This window comes from Lasioglossum baleicum, chromosome 11 (assembly GCF_051020765.1).
Source record: "Lasioglossum baleicum chromosome 11, iyLasBale1, whole genome shotgun sequence".
Lineage (NCBI taxonomy): Eukaryota > Metazoa > Arthropoda > Insecta > Hymenoptera > Halictidae > Lasioglossum > Lasioglossum baleicum.
Genome location: NC_134939.1, coordinates 12,756,786 through 12,773,876, shown reverse-complemented (window position 1 = coordinate 12,773,876; position 17,091 = coordinate 12,756,786). Strand labels below are relative to the sequence as shown.

Below are 17,091 nucleotides of genomic sequence, written 5' to 3'. Positions count from 1 at the left end.
GGAAGTAACAATCGATGTTCGCTAGCGAAATTTCGTAGCGGTACGAACAATCGAAATTCTTGCTGGCGTTTCACCGTTTACTCGACTTTCACCGAATTCTCATAAAAGAAACGGACAAGCGTAAAACTGCATTTTCAGCCGGCGAGGGACACTTTCAATATTGCCCACGGGCTGGATCCCGACCGGATGGTTTGTTCGGTAATCTATATCGGCGATGGCCAGCAGCGAAATTCCTCGCGGCACACCAGAAGAGTCGGGCGTGCTTTCAGGTGCCTTGGCCGAATGAACCGATTAAAAGGCGACCGTGCAATTTATCCGGTTCGTCACGCCTCTGATCGTGGTTTTCACCCCGATCATCCGAAGACGCAAGGGGAAAAGTCTTGGCTAACCAATGAAATGATCTCTTAATCGTGTCCCCTATTCCCTGTAATCGCGTTGCCGCTCCCGGACGATCTAACCGTGAGTTACGTACTGCTAACAACTGTGATTAAACACGAGTTATCCCGAGGGGTTGTTTGCACAATTTTATTTACACTGGAAGTGACTGGAGAATTGTGGATTTTTAAGAAAATATCTGTTGTCTCGGTAACACTTTTCCTATAAAAATTTTGGAGTTTTCAAAATTATTAAGAGTAAGAATATATACTCGCGGTGCACCATTTGAAGCTACTTAAAATGGTGAAACATACAAATGTATTCGCCTTTTATGCCCGGAGGAGAAATAAAAATGTTCCGAGTCAATTCCAACGAAAATGTATTCCTCCCACTGATAATTGCAATGAGAATTAAAAGGAACGTGACAATGTATCCTTAAATTCTTTGAATGTCTCTGCACAGTTTAGTGCTTCACCTAACCATTTCCGTCAGAAACGCACAAAGCCCGCATTCTAATTACGACGAACACGTCTGGCGCTATCTAAATTGCCTGTTTTCACCTAAATTCTCGACTGTTAATCTAATCGCGGAGGCGCTCATTTAAAAAGCTAATGCCCGCAGGCGAACGGAAGGCATCGCTTTTAATTTGTCCCAGTGTTACCAAAACCGACCGATACATCGAGAGATTTGATGGCCGATCGCAATCAATTTGCAACGTATCGGGAGAAGAGCGTCCGGGGCGAAGCTGTTCAGCTTATAAACGAGAGCAAACGCCGTTAATTTTCGTTTTTTCATTTTCATCTTCCCTTTCAGCCGCGGCGCGACGGAGTATTTGTTTTTATATCCATCACATTGGCCGACGTGCGGTGTGTTTGATAACACTCGATCATGTCCGAGAACGCCGCGCGTTTTCGATGCGGCAAAAAATTAAACGCCCCTGCGCGCGCGCGCGCTCGCACGCGCACGCGTGTGCGATACCGGGTGGACGTATGTACGTAATGTATAATAATTTCGAATTGTCTACCAGCGATCTTCGCGTTTTCAATTACGCGTAATCGCCGGCCGGCATAATTTTATTTGATCGTTAATAAATTACTCGGTAATTGTATTCGTTAATTAACTCCTTTGTCGGATCTTCCCGGGAGTGTAAATAATTACGTTGCTCGGATTCTCGCTCGACGGCGAAAAGATGCGGGGCGTTTTATTCTCGCGCTATATTGTTCAAATTATACGCACCGGAAGCTTTGTAACACGCGTTGTGCTCTGAATACCTCATTTAACAAATGCTTCGATTTGGAAATTTACTTATAGTTTGATCAGGTTTAAATGAATCGACTCGATTTCAACGATTTCACTTTCGCTCTGCCCATCGCGAAACGTTAGCTAGCGTTCGAAAAACAAACGGGAATAGTGCTAATTTCGAATTCGGTCGATCGAGCAGAATTTCGGGAAAAAAATATTCGGATTTCATAAACTCCACACCTGTCGGAATAAAGCTGTTAGGTGCATCGGGTCGCGTTCATGGAATATCGCCGGTGAAACAGTATCAGAACCGACAAGATAAAAGCCGAACCTATGAAATTTATTAAAAAGTTTGCGCACACGAATGGAACTAAAAATTAAACGCCCTTTTCGGGTGAAAATCGATACGGGCAGGACAGAGGAGTTAATTTAATATACCGCGTTATTCCGTATCGATTTCTGCGTCGAGTAATTATCGCGAGTCGTCGGCAGAAAAGCGAAGAATTTTATCGAGCGAGATCGATCGATCGGCGGTATCGCTTTTTTTTTTTTTTTGTTCTCGCGTGCCGATTCCGATGAATTTTCCAACGGGCTCGGTTTCGCGCGAGCCGATAGAGAAAATCGCCGATGCAACAGGGAACATCGAAACGGACCGAACGATTGTGTCATGTTCGGCGAGCAATTAGAATCGCATTACACTTGACCCCGTGCCCGGCTAATAATTTGTCGATCCGGCGCTAATCACGGTTTGCTCAATGAAAACGGCCGCTCCCCTCGCGAGATTTTCGAGACGCGCAGCGTTCCCGAAACACCTCCCACGGAATTCCATTGAGCCCGTGTAACTTTAATGAAATTTTTCCCTGGGAACTCAGTTGTACGCTGCTGTTGTGGCGGTTTTCTGAGAACCGGGCCGCCGAACTATCGCTGCTGTGTTCTACACCAGAAACCAGAAGAATTTTTATCATTTAATGTTCTCGCATCGGTTTCTTTCTTTCCGGTGCCGCGATTTGCAAGAAAGGTATTCGCATTCTATCTTCTTCTCCAGGATTCTTTTATTTATATTTTCAATCGGTGAATCGTGTCAATAGTAAATGATCGTAGACCATGTAGATTAATGCAGAATATTCCGGCGAAATGTATCACAGAGAATGTAGAATAACGGGTGAATCGATGATACTCGCAGTGGAGAGTATATGTAGAACAACGTGGCGGAAAATGAAGAATATGTAAATGTGGAATAGTCGAACAAAATATAATATAGAATTTAGAGAATCACAAGGGAATAATAACGAGAGTAGAGAGCGTCGAATGGAAGAAAATACAAAACGGAAGAGAATATAAAATATAAAGGGAATATAGAGAGAGAGAGCGTTGAATATGTTTATATGAATATAGTAGGAAATCCGAGTTACCGCGTCGTCGACACTGTACCCATAAAATTGATCAGTCCCCTTTTTTACCGTTTCGAACCTAGCAAATCTGAAAGAGAAACGAAGTCGGATTCCGAGCTCGCATTACGGCGAACGAGTGTCGGAGTCGACGTGTTTTCGATACGCGTGAGGTGTGTTAAGAATTTCATTGAATGCGATCGATACTCGTTAATACGTGCTTCAGGAAGATATTGCACAGCCCTCTCGTATCAATCTTTTTCCCTAGGAGAAGCCTCTTCCTTCGTTTTTCCTCCTTTCTTCCTATAGAATGCAAGTTACACCGGCCCGGTTCGGGAAAAAAAGGAAAAACGTACCCGTAGAGAAGCGAAATTTCCTGTGTCTAGCTCTGCACCGTTAAAATATCATAAATAAGGAAGTAATGCCTGGTCGTTGAGGTTCACTTCCTTTAATAAAATCCCTCGGCTCCTTCGTCGCTCCTTAAAGCGAATTAATTTCCCTCAAGTACCGGGGCTAATTTAAACACGACACGTTCGTCGCAGGATGCGATCTCTTTTTCGGTGATTTTTACCCTCTGCGCGGCGGGGCAACGGCCCCTCCACCACCCAGCGAATCCCTTTGCTTCGTTACGTGTAAATAAAATAATAACGTTAACAGCGTTCGCGGACTCTTCATTTTACCTTTTTATTAATTTATTGGCTGAAGCGCTGCTGTTTTTTTTTTCACTCCGCGCTCGCGAATATCACGAGTAATAGCACTACAATAATTTTAACTGTTCAACGAATTTGGTCGAGCATGTTTCATTCATTTCTACCGTGAGCGTTTCACTCGGATATTTTTTTCTTTGTTTTAACTTTTCTGGAACGATCGAACTATTTAAGGAATTTTAGAACATTGTCGTACACGCTGACGTATTTATTTAACATTTAAGTTTGACACTGTAGAATATATTGCCACCAAAAGAATGAGGAATTTTTTTAAATGCAGTATAGAACAAGACACACAAGTTTGTTTAATTGTCGAGCAAAAACTAGAAGCAGTTTGAACTCCGAAATCAAGACATACAGTCAAGAAAACAGAATAACTTTTTTATAATTGCACCAAACGACCTGATTTTTTACAATCAATTTGAAGTATTGGTTTATGAAATGATATGCAAAACAGATTCTCCAACAATTATAATTTACATGGAAAAATAAAGAAGCCATTTTTAAAGCTTTTTTATTTGGGTCCCTAATGAAAATTTAAAATATATGTGTTGTAGATCTATGTTAGTTATACTTATGCTGAAAATTTCATCGAAATCGGTTAACGCAGGAAGAAACGACACGCATCGAAAGATGTACGATTCTGTGGATTTATAAAACTACGATTTTCACCATTTTTAATCGCTTGTAGCTCGTGTGTATGTTAATCGATTTCGATGAAATTTCCAGCATGTATGTAACTACTATGTATAAATCTACAAAACATATATATAGACCAAATAAAAGTTTTAAAAAATGCCTTTTTTAATTTTGCATGTAACCTTGTAAATTATAATTTTAATTGATTAAAAAAGTTATTCTGTCTTAAAGGGCGTTTGAATACTTTCGTGACTCACTGTATCTTTCAATCTAGAAGATTTTTATTGTGTAATCCTTTTTACACTATTCACATGATATTAAATCTGTTTTCTGAAGAATTGAGTTAAAAGAAGAAGATGAATATCAACGGGTTTTGCATATAAATTCTGGTTATAATATTTGTGGACCACGAGGACAGATGTTACGTCTGCGAGTCTCGGATTTCGAAAATAGACTGTGGGGATAATTTTCGGAAGGAACCGAGCGAATGAAAATATTCGAAATGATTTTGGATGGATGCGAGACACCCACGCCTCGGAGATTTAATTTTCGTTTTCATTAGGTTAACGGTACGTCGCTCCTTCGGATCTCGGAGTAAGCATCCGGATTTAGGTTCCGGCACGATGTTAGCTGCGCAGAATGTTCTCGGATCGATCCCCCTCGGGTGTCGGGGGGTTGCGACGGAGTCGCCCTCTTCGTCAGCAGGAACCCCAACATTTTCACCCCCGAAAACGACACCGGGAACCCCCGCGGGGTATTCGTTCGAGCCAGTACCCGAGGGGAATGTACTTTCATTGTGAGACAACCTACACCGACCGGGTGGTCCCTTTCGTCAGGAGCCGCTCTGATAAACCGCGTAAATCAGGAGACGGAACAAAAAGTCGATGGAAACTGTGAAGTTATTGGGTCAGCGAGCGAGCAAGGCTCACCGGGAATATCGATATGCCTGGTGCCTACCAAACCCCGACTCGGTTTCATTGGAATTTCATCGATCCCTTCGATTGATTTCACCACTTATTTTTCTTCGCGAACTATCACCGATCCTCATTGAATTTGTCTCGACACACTTTTTAACGCTAAACCTACCGACACTTAAAAGTAACTGGTAGATGTTCCCTTATACAGGGTGGTTCATCCAACTTGCACACTTATACAGGGTGGTCCACTTAAGTAAGGACACCTAAATATCTCCTCTAATTGTGGGGGTATAAAAAATATTTTGTGTACTATTTGAATGGTTTGAAGAAACCATTGTATTGCAAACAATATTTTGTTTCTGGAGGTAATTTTTTTCGGAATTATCAAGGTCATCGATGTTTTTTGATACATAACTACATTTTTCTTTTATTGCATTGTGTAACTGATCGAAAAATACATTCAGATATGTATAATAACATGACCTTGAAATGATCTTGAGCTTCGAAAATTAAGGTTTACCTTCAGATCAAGGTCAATGTCATGTTATTATACATATCTGAATGCATTTTTCGATTACTTACACGGTACAATAAAAAAAAATGTACAGAAGCTGCATGGTCTCTCTCTCTCTCTATTTTCTAAATTTCTAAATTCTCCTAAATTGGTGGATCAGCAATTTTTTAAGAATTTATTTCTTCATATTTTTGTGAATTTTTCTGAAATCAGTCGCTGTATATCTGTACGTGTTTTTATTTGATGTCGTTCTTGTATTTTTAAAAACTCGACAATAATAAAATTGTGTGTAATTATATTATTATTATTTATTTAATGCTTTAAACCAAGGCTATGTAGCATGAACAATACATGAGCATATTAACATATTACATATTAATTCGCTTAATAATACATAATAGTACATAATAGTAACTTAACTTACAACTAGTTTATAATATAGCTTCTACTTGGTAAACTTAATGAGATTAGATTTTAATTGCACATTGCTTAATAAAATGTGTAATTATATGTAAAATTATTTTTTAATATTTGATAAAAGCTCTTTATTCCGATGAATGGCAGTTGAATTCGTTATGAGCGACATAGGATGATGTATTTTTTTTCTGTGCAGCGGTGTCCAAGATGCGCAGACAAACGAGAAGCCCGATATCAATTTTTGAGAGCAGAAAGTTAGGGAAGCAGCCCCGATACTTTTATCGAAGCCGACTAAAAAACCCGCGAACTTCCGAAAAGTTTCGCAACGTGGAAGTTCCCGTGTCAATACGTTTCTATCGATCGTTTCTGGATCGACGTTGATCGAGGACGGTGGAATAACGAACCTACATCAATCTGGTTTACCTTCGTCAGCGGTTCGATGTGTTTCGCAGCAGGTACACAGTCGTTTAATAATTATAATCATTTGGACCACACGCTATATCCTCTCACAAACAGATAACTCGTTCTGTTCCGTTGCAATTTACATTGGAACTGCAACAGACTGAATCATTACTCTCGTAATGATACCTAAGAAAACCTGTACACCACTTATTAATTGTATTTTTTAGTTTCGCTCGATCATAAATTCTCCATTTTTACTCGTCTCGAATCGATTGAGACACGAAAATCGACGGACCAGCGAATTACAAGGAAACTGCGAGCCGAGAGTTGCCCGGGAAATTTGTTCCCTGTGATCACAGACAATATTTACAAATTCCCCGTACGAACGATCGTTCTCTTCTAACGGTGTAGTATTTATGATATTTGGCAGCGAGCCAACACGCTATTTCCGGACGCACGGTGCCTTAATTTTCGTGGTTAGTCAATGCACCCTGTATTTTTAGACCTTTTGGAGACCGAGAATAGGATCGTCGAATGCACTGATCAATTCTCGTTGTTCGAATATTTTCCGTGGAGCTTAGCTTCTGTTTCATAATATCTGGCTAGTCTCCAGTACACTGTTGAATGTGCGTTACACAATTGGCTTTTTACATACCGTTTCACATTAATATTCAACAATCTTCAACTAGGTGGTGCCACAACTTTCTCGTGCAAATTGATCTTGATGTACATACATGTTCATTTCTCTTTGATATTAATTTTACGAATATTGAGTCTACGGGAGTACTCTCCTTTCCAGGATTGCAAGATTTTTCAGGAGTCAAATGTGTTGGTTTTTGAAGTGAATTTTACGATATAATTTTCACAAGAGACAATATACACTCTGGACATTTATACATAAAGATGTTGATATATTAGGTTGGCAATTAAGTTCGCGACCTCCACATTTTCTCAAAGAAAGTAATTTATATATATTTTTTAAGCACAAGTATTTTGTATCAAATTAATCGCAAAATTCAGAGCTTTCCAATGATACAGTTAGGAGCAAAACTGATCACACACACTTTAAATAAGAATAACTTTTTTATGAATGGACCAAAGGACTTCAATCTCTTTGTAAGGCTAGATGAATTAGTTTAGTAAATGACGTCTAAAAAATATGTTGAAAAATGCATTTGGTCGTAATTCTGAAAGACAATAGAAAAAATTGTTTGTTACGACTTTTTTAGTTGGGCCAATAAATTAAAAAATTGTGTTTGGTCAACTCGTATAAATTATATACGCTCCGAAAATTTCATTGAAATTGGTTAATTGGTTTACGAGTTATAAACGATCAAAAGTGGTAAACGGCCGAAAATCTTAAAAAATTGCCATTTTTAACACTTTTGATCGTTCATAACTCGTAAACCAATCAACCAATTTCAATGAAATTTTCAGAACGTATATAATTACGCCTCGTAAACGTAAAAGTAGGACTTTTGAGGAAAACAGCGGTCCAGATTAAAAACAGAAGCTTCCCAATCCCGGAAAGGAGAACACCCCTTTAACCAAGAATCGTAACAGGGTTAGCAGGTTGGAAAACGCGAAGCAGGAGCAGATCTTGGGAAAATCGTTGGGGATTCGATGGGAAAATTGGTTGACCGTGTCCTAGGATAATGTTCGATGACAAAAGAGCCCGCAGCGCGCGGCATCGCACGTTAATTGTCCATTGAAATGTCTCTGGTGTCGGGCAGAGAGCGGCGCGGCGTTTTGCGATAGTTGGCCGATCTCCAGCACGCGTATTCTCGAAGAACACAGCACAGCGCGGCCAAAAAGTGCCGCGTGCTTTACCCGGCTCCCTTCGTTCGGGTAAGCCGATGGAAATGCCCTCTTTGTCGAGGGGTGAACTCCACGCTGCCAACCCCGATGTATATTCGGCTAGAAAGGACGTCACCCCCTATACTCTAAGGCGACCCCCGTCCCTAACGTATTACGTCGAGTGAAATGAGCGCGGGCAAGTTTCGGCTCTCCAAAACAAGACAAAAACGTGGCCGAATACGGGAAAATCGCGCGGACATCATCGCAATAACAGACATAATTTTTCAGTCTCCTCTGGGAGTCGATTTAAACTCTATTCTGCGGTTTGCGTTGGAACGGAGGGGTTGTTTTAAGATCTCGATCTAATTTTGTATTTGAGACAGTTCTACTAACAAAATGGAAAATGCTAGAAAGACTTTGGTGGTCTGTCCAAATGCATTATGATTTCATTAATTTGTAATTTAATATTTTTTTATTAATAATAAATAATGTGAACCACGGTAAACATTGAGTTACACGGATAGAAGGAGCAGATTGAGATCTTGTTTCTGGCTCGAATGGAAAATCTATGAAACGGAAGCTAACTGTGTGCAACAGTCGGGCTCGTGATTCATCGGTTTATCTGTTTCGCGACGTTAAACGCGTCTCCCAGTGAAAGCGCCCTTCTTCTTGGTTGACAAGGGGTGGGAAAGAAGAACGAAGAGAGACAGAGACCGGAACTTGCCGGCTGAAAAAGACGTCCGGCACTTCTTTCATTGACCCGTTCCTCTTGACTGTGAAAACTCCGTCACTTATTTCAGTCTGCGCGTGAATGAAGCTCGGGGCAGGGGTTTGAGATTAGTGAGATGGAAATGGAAACATTATGTGTCTGTGTACGCTGGCTCATTCTACTGCGGAGAGAGACCGAGAATTCGAATGCTAGATTATTTTATATTTTACCATCGGGTTGGCAAGAAAGTAATTTCGGACTTTCAAGGTAAAAGAAAACCGAATTTCTTTATTCAAGCGATGTACTTTAATCAGTAAAATATTTTCTTAGTTATTCATTTCGGGAAAAAATCATTGAACAGAAGGGAAAAAAATATCTTATTCATTAAAGTTCACTGCTTTAATAATAAAAAAAAATATACGTGTTCATTATTATTGTTCTTATTATTTTCTCAGTAACGAAAATGGCTACACGAAAAATCCACAACGACGATAAGAATTGTTTCTAAGAAGGATCGCGCTAGAAAAATCTTGTTTGGCAAATGCTACTGTGAGACAGTTACGTTCGAACGCTTGATTAATGTTCGCGCACTCCGCTGCTAAACTATCCATCCAAACCGTTAGTGTTTTCGCTGTTAACCCTGCATTACTCGCGCGGAGTATGGTAAACCCCGGCGGATTTAATTGAATTAAATTTACATAAATTTAATCTTCTGTAAATAACTATTAGTCACCTAGTCCATAAAGCGAAAACGGCCCATCAAAATTACACCTGGTAATCACGGGAATACTCTTGACCTGAGTAAATGGAGGGTCGATCGAATAGATTCAGTGACCTCGCAGTTTTAAGCGCTAGAAGCTGCTTTTTAGGAAAATAATTGACCGCTTCGAGTATCCGGTTCTCCCGTAAGTAATGAACTTTTTCGAAAAACGAGGAGCATCGAGTGTTTAATCAGTGCGAGGATATCAAACTTAAGAAATCATTTAACCTGCTGTCGAATAAATTTCGCTCATTCAATCGTAAATTTTTTAATTTACTGTAAGGTGTATTTTTGTTTATGAATTTGTCGTTTCGGAAAGTTGAATTGAAATTGTAGAATAGGTGTGGCGTTTTTGAGCGTCTCGTTGCAAATTTTTAAACGCTGGAAGCTGCTTTTTAGAAAAATAATTGACCGCTTCGAGTATCCGGTTCTCCCGTAAGTAATGAACTTTTTCGAAAAACGAGGAGCATCTAGTGTTTAATCAGTGGGAGGATATCAAACTTAAGAAATCATTTAAACTGCTGTCGAACGAATTTTTTGTTTATGTATTTGTCGTTTAAGAAAGTTGAATTGAAACTGTAGAATAGGTGTACATAGTGTGTGTTTTGGATGTTCTCATTGCAAATAAAATGCCCGAGTAACAGGTTAAAGATTGTCGACCGTTCATACGTGTCCGTCCCCGAGCAAGAGCTCTTGTGGATAAGCTTTTTTCTCCGGAAAGAGTCTTACAGACTGACGATTTCGTTTTAGCTCCGGATTGAAGTCGACGTTCGACCTTCAAATTCCTATCGAATCATACCCGCCTTTTCTATTTCCTTATCGAAATCGGCGAGCTCTAATACACAAATCTCATTGGACGGGAGGGGAAATAAAATCTGATGTACTGGGAAATTACATAAATCGAAACAGACTAATCTTACGCTTTAGGATGCATTAGATTCAAAGAGATTCCATTCACACATCCTTATGCAAAATAAAAATTTTCTAGCTGAATTGCAACAATCTGGAGTAACATAGAAATTTATCTTCATTCTCAATATGTTTGATTTTTAATGAATTTGAAAATTCGTCTACTCGCTTTTGTCATAAGTGCATAAAATCCGCTGTCTAATAATAACGAAAGCATATCTTTCTTCAAATTAGTAATCATTCACTGGTCCCATGGGAAACGAATATTTGAAATTACTCAATCAAATTTTATTCAGAGATAGAGATAGTTCTGTCGAAATTAATAAGATGATTTGTCACTGCAGTAGATCTCGGATAACAGGGAATCATCGTTTCGAAACCCGCCGTTTCTCCGAACAATACCGCTCAAGATAATCTCGTTAACCCTTTGACGAAATATCACTCCAATAAAGTACGAACTTCGCTCCACAAACATTTGCCTCAAGGGAGGTGAGTACACTCGGCTAGTTGAAGGTTACACATCAATCGCCGGTAAATCAAACGATTCCGGAGAACGAAAGAGGAGGAAAATCCGCGATTCTCTCGCGTACTCGTTTCCGCGTGCCGTCGAATCAAACCGCCTACCGAAACAGAAAAAATAAAAAAAAGAGAGAGGGCAAAAACACACGGAAAAAAGAGGGAAGATCAAAATCAAAGACAGGTAAAAACCAGAATAATTCTCTTGCTACCGTCCCGTGTTTTCGCATCCGTCCCCCAATTCTCACACTTTCTCCACCCTCGAAATTATCCCCCTCGAAACAGACCGAAACAAAAGAATCGGAAAACGTGATCTGCAAAAATACGATTACTCCCGTTCAAAGAAAATTTGTTTGAAAAGACAGATAGGACTAATTCTCGCGTGTGTCTATAATTACGAAAGTGGTTTTAGTCAAAATGTACAACACATTATTTTAAACTAAACGAATTCAATGTAATTTTTACGACATTGTGAAAAATGAACCGTTAGATGGTGCTTGTTATTGCGACATTACATGGAATTCATTTATAATCTTCCCGTAAAAATCACCACTCAGATTTAACTAAAACAGATTCAGAAAAATGCAATACCGCGATTCGTGTAAAATCAATTGATCAGAACTGCCAGCTAATTTCAACGAATTTTGTCGAGCATGTTTCATTCATTTCTACCGCGAGTGTTTCACTCGGATATTCTTTTCTTGGTTTTAACTTTTCTGGAACGATCGGACCGTTTATAGAATTTAAGAACATTTTATTTAACATTTAAGTTTGACACTGTAGAATATATTGCCACCAAAAGTATGAGGAATTTTTAAAAATGCAGTACAGAACAAAACACACAAGTTTGTTTAATTGTCGAGCAAAAACTCCATGCAATTTGAACTCCGAAAGACATACAGTGAGCCACGAAAGTATTCGAACGCCCTTTAAAACAGAATAACTTTTTTATAATTGTACCAAACGCGACCTGATTTTTTACAATCAATTTGGAGCATTGGTTTATGAAATGATATGCAGAAAAGATTCTCCCAAAATAATAATTTACATGGTTGCATACAAAAATAAAAAAGGCATTTTTAAAAAATTTTTTATTTGGGACCTTAATGAAAATTTAAAATATACATTTTGTAGATCTATATTAGTTATAATCATGCTGAAAATTCATTGAAATCGGTTGACGCAGGAAGAAACGACACGCATCGAAAGATGTACGATTCTGTGGATTTATAAAACTACGATTTTCACCATTTTTAACCGCCTGTAGCTCGTGTGTATGTTAATCGATTTCGATGAAATTTTCAGCATTACGTAACTACTATGTATAGCTCTACAATACTTTTTTATTTTTCCATGTAACCTTGTAAATTATAATTTTTGGAAAATCATTTTTGCATATCATTTCGTAAACCATTGCTTCCAATTGATTAAAAAGGTTATTTTGTTTTAAAGGACGTTCGAATACAATCGTGGCTCACTGTATCTTTCACTCTAGAAGATTTTTATTCCGTGTAACCCGTTTTACACTATAAGGGTGGATTTATAGTGGAGCAGCGAGGTGAGCTGTGCGGCGAAAAAAAAGAAAAACAAAGAAAATACATATGTACTTTTTCATTAGTATGTGTCGAAATGTTGTCACGAATGTTTTGATTTCTTTTCATCGCGCCGTTATCATCGATGCTTCCAGCTCCACTATAAATCCACCCTTAACACGATTATTGAACCTGTTCTCTGAAGAATTGGGCTAAAAGAAGAAGATAAATATCCACGCGTTTTGCATATAAATTCTAGTTATAATACTTGTGGAACACGAGGACAGATATTACGTCTGCGAGTCTCAGATTTCGAAAATAGACAGTGGGGATAATTTTCGAAATGATTTTGGGTGGATGCGAAACTGCCAGAGCTAATTTCCCGAAATTCTTTCAGTTTGCTCGGACCATCCCCCTGAAAATCGCTAGAAGGGTTGTAGAAAAAAGGTTAGGATGAGCCCGAGAAAAATGGATCGATGAAATCAGACGACGCGAGGGGATCGATTCGGTTATGGATCGACCGAGTGCGAGGGGGTTCAAAGGGGGGTTGAAGCGAACGTCATCGTCGAGGAGTCTGTACCCGTGGTGGTCGTCGTCGTCGTCATCATGGGCGCACGACGGCTGTGCCCACAGACTCGCCGCGGACTCCGATGTTAGCGCGATCGATACGGCCACCCCCCGTGCGCCCCTTCTACGCCCGTTAGCTGGGCCGATTTTTTTCCGTGTTACCCTCGCGCATGCGCGGGCCACCCGGGCTTCCCCTATTGCAACTAGCCGGCGTCGGGGCTGTCGGCGCAGGGAGATCGTGGCGTGGCTCGAACTCGGCTCGGCGTGGCTCGGCTTGGCGTGGGCACGGGAAGGAATGGCGTGGGCCATGGCGTGGCGTGGCACGGCGTGGCCGTGGCGTGGCGTGGCGACGAGGGGAGACCCGGCTTGGTACTCGGTGCCCGTGCTTCATTACAGCTACGCCAGGGTCCCGGTGTTCGAACCAGAAACTGCGGGGGCCGCGGCGGTGACGCCAATCCCGAAACGCCGAATGAAACGTCCACGAAGTGCTTTTCGTACAGCGAATATATAGGGTGTCCCTTTATTCGATGATCTTGTCCCTTAAATTGTAGGTCTAACGTCCCTCCGTAACCGTCTCATCGGACTTTCCAAATAGAACAACGAGATATTTACTGGCTCTACCGCCACGCTGCGCTTTTGATGAGATGTCTCGTGAGCCGATGGTGATCCCGCGATGCTGAAGAGCATCGCTGGCTCCGCATCATGCCAGTCGTGTTTGAAGGTTTGTGGACCTTCTGAACGTCTTTCTGCTCGAGGAACTGGAACTAGGAATTTTTTCGGAGATCCACTCGAACAGGATCCCTATCGGAGTTTGGTACCAGGAAATTTTTAAAAATCTTCCTTCTTCTTGAAGTGTTTGCGACAATGTTTCGAGTACAAGGTCAGGGCAGGGCTGGGAGGATCAGGATGGACAGCTACAGTGATTTTTAGTAGGTCTCTCAGGTTTGTTCTTTCGAGGAGAAAACCAAACGAGAATTGCGAGCACAGATTGTTTTTTCCTCGGACTTCGAAGTCCAGGTGAATATCCAGGGGTCATCCCAGACCCAGGGAACTTCACTGTAGTTTCCCGGTTGAGGATATCGATTCCATCAGGAACCTATTTCACCGTTGGTTAGGCTGTACGCGTGGTTAGATCTGGCCTGTAGCTCTCGTCCTACGAAGTACGACCGACTGGTCGACGAATCGCTATGGTCGATGTGAACCAGTCCCCTAACCTTTTATTTAATGTTTCTTTCTGCGCTGCTTGAGACACTGGCCAATGATGTCTGTATCTGATGTGCGACCTTGAATCCGTTGGAAGTAATAGATTCATTAATGTCTCTAGATTTGGTGCTTCACAAAATATGATTGAAAATAATACTAGTGATACGAATGAGGAGGGTGTAACGATGAATATGGGGTAGCAATGATAGCAGCTCATGTTGATCTGGTGGAGTGTTGTCTTTAGTCCTCTCGTCCGACCAACTGGCAAGAAGTATACGGTAGAACCATACTAGTTACAACCTCGGTAACTTGCGAGTAAACTTCGTCGGTCACATTCCATCAAAACATAGTCAGGATGGTGTGAGTTAGCAATGGGAAGCGATAGCGAGAGGAGCAAGTGTTCCACTGCAATTGTCCTAACAATTAATTGCCGTGCTGTTGATTGGTTTCTCTCTAACTGTGCATCCCCCAATTTTTCCAACCATTGTCGACTCCATAAAAGTAAAAAAACCACTCTAAGACGTTGTCTATTATTAAATTGCAACGAACCCATTTACTTTCAAACAATTTAGCAGAAGAAAATAAAGACTATAAACAACAGAGTATATAAAATTAATTTGACCATTTTCTTGTTCATGAAATGTCGCAAGCAATTTCCGGGTTCCGGAGTTGAAATAACAACAGAGTGAAATTTTATGAGAGAGATTATCAGTGTACGCTGTGCAACGTCTTGCGGTCGGATCCAGGAAGCGTCGACTGACCTGAATGGACCAGATTAGAGGTAGTCTAGCAAATTTGTAAATACAAACACGCCCGGAAGATGATCGTGATGCCTCATCCGGTGACTTATTACGTGGCGCTCAGTCGGAGTATTAATAGGGCATTGCGGAAATCTACTTATTTCAGTAATTACCTAAGTTCTTTAATGAATCTTCGTGGATTCGACGAGGTGTAACGGAACCTGACGGGACTCATCCGTAACCAGACAGCGTTCGGCAGTTGTAGGGACGTTCCCCTTTGCTTCCGACTCGGCTTTTAATTCGCTCTAAGAAGCAAATATCAGTTCCAGGGTTTTTGACCTAATCCGTGGCCCAGGAAAATTTCGTGGCTCGTGGCGACCCTTTGTCTCGCCTAATTCATACCGGACCCCTATTGTGCACTTTAAAATATTGTACCCACAAAAGAAACGGGTGCGTATTTGTCTGGAAACATAAATGAACCCTTGTCGTAACCAATTTTATAGAGAATCCATTTTTCAAACACCCTTAATTTCATAATTATCCAGTTTCTCAAATTTCTAATTTCGCAAACACCCCAACTTCCCAAATTTTCAATTTCTCTAACAGCCGAATTTCTAAACTTCAAATTTTCAGATGACGAACCTGCCAAATCTCAAAATTCTCAGACTCTCAAACTTCGAATTCCCAAATTTCAAGAATCAATTTTTCAAACACCCTAATTTCACAAAGTCTCAATTTCCCAATTTTTTAACTTCTCTGTCACCCGAATTTCTGAACTTCCGAATCTTCAGATGACGCAGCTGCCAAATTTCAAAATTCTCGAACCCTCAAACATCGAATTCCCAAATTTTGAAACATAAATTAACCTTTTGCTCGCGAGGATTTGTTTGAATATTAAAACGATTTACAGGACCAGAATGAATCAGCTCTTACTGAAATAATTAAATGATCATGCTATATCGATTATTTAACTGCTTTGGTAATTAAAATTTCTTTACAGTAAGTATTGGTCACAGAAAAATAGAATTCCATTGCACTTTTAAAGAAGAAAAGAGCACGTATATCTATTGATTTTACTTTGAAATCTTCATCAAGAGCCCAACTCGATATTGGAAATATTTAAAAAACAAAATCTAGGTGTTAAACGGAATGAAAGGATTTTTGGTATTGAACGTGATGAGAATTGTAAGTATTATTGCCCGAGCGAATGGTCAGCTCGCGGTTCCATAACAGATAATAGTGTGTAATCATAGCAATGACAGGCGTTAAGCGAGTATTGAAATAAAATGAACGACATGTGGAAACCCTCTGCGCAATCAGATTAACACAATAAAACGACAAACTAATTCCGTGTAATCTCTGATAATCCTGACAAACGCGGATAGGGGTAACTTACACTACGGGAATAGAAAATCGCTGTTTACTCTGAAAGGATTGACCTGCGGTTCACCGCCTACCTACACTCTTTATTCAAATTAGCAAACACGTAGATCCGTGAACATTTCAATCACTTTCTCGTTAACATATCTCGAAAATTAATTCGGAGGATACGATTAATATTCGTAACCAATAGATTAAGACGAAACAAGTTGAAGAACGTTGTCTAAAACATTTACAGAATAATATATTAGTGCATAAGACATTTTTGAAAGTTGTACGAAATTCATTTGGCTATGTTTAAATAAACTTCGCGACGAGGGTATCGAACGTGTCAAAGCTGCAGCACAAAACATCTGCATGGACCAGCCAGTGTTATT

At 40.2% G+C, this 17,091-nt stretch overlaps 1 protein-coding gene across 17 annotated transcripts in view; it reads right to left on the bottom strand.

Annotated features, from left to right (window-relative positions):
- The window catches only part of LOC143213706 (uncharacterized), a 235,578-nt gene that overhangs the window by 55,238 nt on the left and 163,249 nt on the right, over positions 1–17,091 (bottom strand). The window lies entirely within an intron of this gene.